The 6,946-nt window shown below is 45.8% G+C and overlaps 1 long non-coding RNA gene across 1 annotated transcript; it reads right to left on the bottom strand.

Moving 5' to 3' along the window:
* Window positions 1-3,375: 3,375 nt before the first annotated feature.
* LOC118222510 lies at window positions 3,376-4,304 on the bottom strand. Its single transcript, XR_004764294.1, has 3 exons — window positions 4,174-4,304; window positions 3,603-3,713; window positions 3,376-3,480 (listed from the first exon to the last, which is right to left on the bottom strand). It is a non-coding gene; the product is annotated as an uncharacterized LOC118222510 (long non-coding RNA).
* Between the last annotated feature and the right edge of the window lie 2,642 nt (window positions 4,305-6,946).

Here is a 6,946-nt window from a genome sequence, read left to right as displayed (position 1 = left end):
CTGTCAGTAAATAATGAGGCTAGAAGGGGTGAATGACCTGTTCTCAACCATGGCAGCATGCACTCTTACCTTCTAATGTTCTTATATCTGTTGCAGGTTTCAGCAAACAAGAGACAGGTATCGAGCTATCAAAGCCAATTACACATTGTGGAATCCACTTGTAGAGTTTAAAGCATCAAACTAGAATTTTTTTTAATTTTTTTTTTTTTTTTAAACTGTACAATTATAGCTAATGCCTAATTCCTCCACCCTTATGTTGTTAAACTATTAGATTTTTTTTGCTAGGTTAGCATGGAAACAGAAGTGCACCTGAGCATCTGGCATTTTCAGGTCTTAATGTGGCAATAGTGGCTCCAGTCCTAATGCACTTTTTTTTTTTGCTTCTTATCTGAAGCATAATCACAATGAGGTTTAAATGAGCCCCATGGCGAACCTTTCATATTCCCATGCACACCATTCCGGACCTTTCCAAATGCTTACGTTTGCCTTAAAATGCACGCAGCGCATCCAAGTTTTCCGGACAAAGAAAGTCAATGGCAATTTGGATTCGAGCCACGGGGGGGGGGGGGGGGTGGGAGGCGGTGTTTAATCGGACCTACAGTGGCAAGAGGACACAAAGCCAGTGGCTCTAACATGAACAATATATCTCTGCCCGGTATTTTATGTCCAAAACCAAACATTTTTCCCCAGGTGGTTTTTTTTTTTTTTTTCCCCCGTCCTCTCCAGAACCAGTGCACACGGTACAGTTCTTATCTTTTAAAACAGCAGAGTTCACCGGTTTAGGAAAGCCGGGAGAAAGATTTACTGTCTTCCCCTGACCGTTATGGCCGTGTCTGGGCTTGGCAGCTCTTCTCCTACAGTCCGCACCAGGCCTCCTGTTAAAGTCTCATTTGTACAAAGCGTTCCCTCCGTGCTCTTTGATCAATGGTAGCTTTGGGAGCCATGTTGTCTATTGATGACCGTTACCTATATATCTATTTGTGCCCTTTGGTCCACCAGTGAAAAGAACTTATCACAAGTTAATACAACCTCTGCAGGGTCCTTAAACATGACAATATTTCTGGAAGTTTTAAAGCGGGGGTTATTGTTGTTTATTTGCGGGATTCAACAGTTTAAAAAATAAAATGGTAAATGTTGCATGTGAAAAATTTTAGGCATCCTTCCGGGTGATCCATTAGTCCACTCTTAAACGGTCTGAAACATGGTTGGCTAGTTAAGCCTAAAATTAAGCCAGAAATTAAGCCAGGTGGTAAGATAATTCCAGAGTTCAATAAATATTCTGAAATACATGGCAGGACTTTTATTTTCTGTCCCCTGGATTGTCCACCTCTGCCGTTTGGCAACCAGTGATACAGGAAATGTTGTGCAGAATATTGTGAGATATTGTAAGAATGGATTCAACTAAATATCAACAAATCCAAGAAGGTAATGTCCCAGAGTCAGTGAAGAAATTGAAGCTGAAGAGAGATTGGATGTTTCAACACGACTGTGATCCAAAAGATACCTCAAAATCAACCATGAACTGCTTGAAGGAACAAAGGATTAAGGTTTTGTAATGGCCTTCACAGTGCCCAGACTTGAATAATATTGAAAATCTGTGGGGAGATGACAAACATGCAATGCATGTAAGAAGACAGTATTTCTGCACTAGAAGTAGGAAAAAAAATCCTAAAAGAAGAACAGAAAGATTTTTAGCAGGCTACAAGAAATATTTGGAACCTGTGATTTCTGCCAAAGGAGGTGTTACTAAGTATTGAGACAGGGTGTCCAAACTTGTACACATGCCTCATTTACATTTTTCTTTTATTTTTTAATCTGTTAAATTTTGCGATAATAGTTGTGCATTAAAATATATTTAAATATGGCATGTTCAATCTGTTCCCCACAGATGTTGTTTTCACTTTTTACATATATTGCAAAAGCAATAAAACATTCTATTTGCGCAAGGCTAGCTTATATATGCATATGCATATATAAGCACATTTTACATGCATAGCTGCTATATAACTCCCCCATAAGCACTATTTCTATATTTCTGCATGGTTATGATTATAACTAAAAATAGGCATAATACACCCTATTGCATCATAATATAACTTACTTGATTTCCCTTGTCATCTGAATTTTGTGCTGTGCAGTAGATAGAGGGCAGTGGCTCCTTTTTGCAATAGAGGCCTGCACTCTCTTGTTGTAGGAGTTTGGTAGACTTACCAGGCTCATCAACAGCTTCGCCTTCACCTGAGCAAATCGCCGTATCGCTTTGGTTTTTTTATGAAAGCTTTACTCAGCCGAGTATCCGTTCCACGCGCTTATCCCCCCCCGGCCTGGTGCGCTGGCGTACGTTCGGGGCGCTTATCGAACGTGACAGGCTGTAACGGTGTGATCATTGCGAACAGGGCTGCACTGCAAACGGAGCGGCAGCAGAGCCGGGCCCGCACCGCGGGTCAATATCGGCGGGTTCGCGGGAATCGATAAGGAAAACAAGCGGCGATATGCATGATCTTGAATGCGAGCAGGGGTCCGCGAGGAGCTAGGAGAGCTGTGCGAGTGTTGGGTTTTTTTTTTGTTTGTTTTTACTCTAATGGTCGCATTTTTCATAATGGATCAATTGCCGTTTCTATTTCCGTTACTTTGTATGACTCCAAGACACTAGCACATGTCCACACACATGCATGCACACACAGACAGGCACGCACACACACACGGACTCACAGGCTAAAGACATGAAGAGATAGACTTCTCGGTTCATTTTTCTGAACGCTACATCTCAACTCTGCTTGTCTGTTTACCGTTTTAATTAGTGCCATGCCTGGAGGTGCCTGAGCGACCCTTGGCCAAGTCAGGACGTGTGTGTGTGTGTGTGGAGTGGTAACAATCCCCGGAGGGCATTATCTGCTGTCGGCCATCTTTACCCACACTGCATTTCAGAGAGAGAGAGAGAGAGAGAGAGAGAGAGACAGAGGGGAGAGAGCCAGAGGGAGAAATTACCATAAACTCTTGCTCTCTGCAAATGAGAGCCTGTCGAGGACACAATGTGCAGCGCATCGTTCAGGGCGCCAATTAACAACAAAAGCTATTAATTAGTCCGGGCATGTGCTGGAGAGTCAGCACTTCGGCTGCGGTGCATGCATGTGTGTGTGTGTGTGTGTGTGTGTGTGTGCATATGTGCGTTTGTGTGAATGCATGTGCACGCGCGCGTGCATGTGTATGCGTGAGTGTGCGTGCATGCATGTATGCGTGTGTCTGCATGTGTGTGTGCGTGAGTATGCGTGTGTGTGTTTTGTGAGTGTGTGTGTGTGCATGCATTCATGTGTGTGTTTGTGCGTGCATATGCGTGTGTGTGGAAGTGTGTCTATGCACCTGCTTTTTTCCGGTGCATTCACGGTCTGCAGTTTTCCTTTGATGGATCTGTGAGAGCGCGGTGCTGTAGCCAGGTGCAGCTCAGGAGCTCAGGGACTGTGGCCTTGTCCTGCAGGCGCCCTTACCGAGGATAATTTACACAGTCCACATTTTACACATTACTGGGTGTTTACCGAAGCAACACGGATACGGCGCCTTGTTCAAGGTTATTATGACAGTAATATCACAACTAGGGCTCAAACCTGCAATCCTCTGGTGATAGCACCGACTCCGCAACCACAATAATCACACTGCCGGCCTCTAGACCACACGCTTATAGACAGCTGTGAGCAAAAAGTACTAATGAGAAGACTCTGCAAGGAAGGGGGGGGGGGGAAGAGACACAGGTAAAGGGAGGTGGGGAGAGAGGGAGACATTACCCTGCATTTGATGGTGTTGCTTTCTCATTCACACACCACACCACCCACCCCCCCCCCCCCCCCCCCCCCCCCCGGACAGAAAGGTCATAGTTTGGGTGCCCCTGACTTAAGCACAGCCCTCAGGAGTACACCAACAACTGCAGACCTTCCTCCCTCTCCCTTCCCTCCAGCCCACACTGTTTATACACATATACATATACAACTTATACTAAATATGCACACTATATAGGGCTGGGGGTGGCCACTAGGGTGGCCACCCCCATCCCTATATAGTGTATATATGTATATACACACATACATATACTGTACATACACAACATATTCTAAATATACACATTATATAGGGCTCACATGTTGCACAGACAGGACAAAACAACAGAAAGTTTGGTCTTACTGTCATTAAATTGTCCAAATCACCAAAAACAATAGAAATCTTCAGGAACAAAAAGACTGGACAAACTGGCAACCAAAACTGCAAAGGAAAAAGGAAACCAAAACCAAACAAAAACTAGCGTGCAGCCACCACACCAGGCATTCCCCCAGCTCCCAAACACCTCTCCTCTAGGCCTGGGAGCCAGGCCCCTTATAGAGCCCATAAGTAGGTAATAGGCCACAGCTGATGTGATTGCAATGACTCACAGCTGCAGCCATGCCTGTCTGTAGGGCCGGTGCTGCCCCCTGGTGGACAGCACCCCAATTCCCTTCCTGGCACCACAGTATATATGTATTTATTACAAATATAAATGTGTAAGTGCTCAGCACTTGAGCTGTGCTTAATCACGAATAAATAAAGATTAGAGGTAAGATTGCAGGTGCCTCCAGTGGATATGACATTATCAAGTGAGCATGGCATGAGGTGACTGCATTCTACCTTCACTGGGAGAAGGGGGAGAGAAGAAAAAAAAAAAAAGCAGCTTCTGGAAATCCACCTAATAAAATGTCAGTCTACTCTGACAAGAGGGTCCTGCAGCTCAAACATATAGATGACCAAGTATAGAAAATACACAGAAATGCACAGTGCACCCACGTGTGTATATGTATATCAGCTTTAACTCAAAAGATTATTGGTTAGTTCCCCCCAAAACTATGAACATGGAAGCCTCACCTGACTCTCATCAACCACTCCTCTGTTAAATCTTTTTTCTTTGTTTTCAGATGTACAAAAAAGAGGAGGAACAGACTACATTACACACATTTGCAAGATTGTAAAATGCATTATGCTTTGCATAATAGTGGCAATAACGGCAACATTGGCATATTTAATATTTTCGGTGTATATCAGATATTTCCCTTCACATAAATGCGGTATTTGGAGGGCTCGTATCGCTTCGGCAAGGAGATGATGTGTGCCTACATTATGCATAGAACATTTTATACTTTGACCAAGAATATTATGCCTGAAGGGGTGAGGGCTTTTTGTGTTGTTTTTTTTTTTTTTGGTTCAGGATTCATTGAGAGAAATACGAGAAAGGTCACATTGCCCTCTACTGGTCGTTTTGGAGAACACTCTGCTTTTTCCAGGTGCAGTCATGGTTTTGGGCACAGGTAAAACTCCCTGGACTGTTTTTGTCTCTCTCTCTCTCTCTCTCTCTCTCTCTCTCTCTCTTTTTCTTTTTCATTCTTTAACCTCAGCTCCCCTCCCCTCTCACAACCCGACTGGGATGAAGTACCCTGAGTACCCAGACCAGGGCTCACAGTGTACAGTACCACAAGACGCAGGCCAGCATGACCAGAAAAAAACAAGGCAGGGAGAGGGAGATGGATGCAGTTGTACGGCCCTGAACCCACTGACCAATCAGCCGCAGCATCAAAGAGGACCGGGCCTGAGAGAGACGCTAATGATGCTAACGGGCTTTTGGAATCGGCGCGGGATTCCTCTGCCATCTGTGCCGCCGTACTTTCGACAGAGTCTCTCTCTCTGTACTCAAACGCCTGTCACATGCTTGTCAGCTGTGTGACAGGTCCTCCGGATGTCCCCTGGGGTGTCGCTCCTTCGTCAACCGCAAATATTTGACGATCACAGCGGTTACACGGTACCTCTGAAGGCGCCTTGGCTTCTCTCCCGGGGGTGGGGTCTGTGCATCTGTCGTCTGTCCGTCAGCCAATCAGTGCAACCAACTGCAGTGACCACGTCCTCATTTTTGGGCAAGTGAGGAGGTGAGGGAAAAACCTGCCAAGGCAGAGCATGCAAGGTATAACATCCCACTGAATAGTGGACACACATACACACACACACACACACACGTGCACACAAACACACACAAACACGCACTCACACAAACACACACAAAAACACACACACACAAACACACACACACAAACACGCACTCACACAAACACACACACACACACACAAACACACACACACACACACACACACCTGCACTGAGGAAAATGTAGAGATCCAATTAAAGCAGGTGGTTGCAGGGCAGCGGAACACCTGGATAAATCCTCTGGGGATGCATGGAGAACACACAGTGGACTTTCACACACAAACCCTGCGCGCGCGCACACACACACACATACATAAACACCACACACACACAAACCCTGCATATACAACACCACACGCACATCCCACACACAAACCCTGCATACACACACACACACACACACACACATACATAAACACCACACACACACAAGCCCTGCATATACAACCCCACACGCACATCCCACACACAAAACCCCACACACAAACACTGCACACACAAACCCCACACACAAGCCCTGCATATACAAGCCCCACACACAAACCCTGCGCGCACGCACACACACACACACACACACATAAACCCCACACACACACAAACCCTGCATACACAACCCCACACACAAACCCTGCACACACAAACTCCACACACAAACCCTGCACACACAAACCCCTCACACACACATACATAAACCCCACACGCATATCCCACACACAAAACCCCACACACAAACACTGCACACACAAACCCCACACACAAACCCTGCATATACAAACCCCACACACAAACCCTGTGCACGCGAACCCTGCATACACAACCCCACACGCACATCCCACACACAAACACTGCACACACAAACCCCACACACAAACCCTGCACACGCAAACCCTGCACACACACCCCCCACACACACAGACTGCACACACACACCCCATACGCACAGACTCCACACAA

This window comes from Anguilla anguilla, chromosome 3, assembly GCF_013347855.1.
Source record: "Anguilla anguilla isolate fAngAng1 chromosome 3, fAngAng1.pri, whole genome shotgun sequence".
Lineage (NCBI taxonomy): Eukaryota > Metazoa > Chordata > Actinopteri > Anguilliformes > Anguillidae > Anguilla > Anguilla anguilla.
The sequence above is the reverse complement of the archived record's forward strand: the minus strand, read 5'-3'. Positions and strand labels throughout refer to the sequence as shown.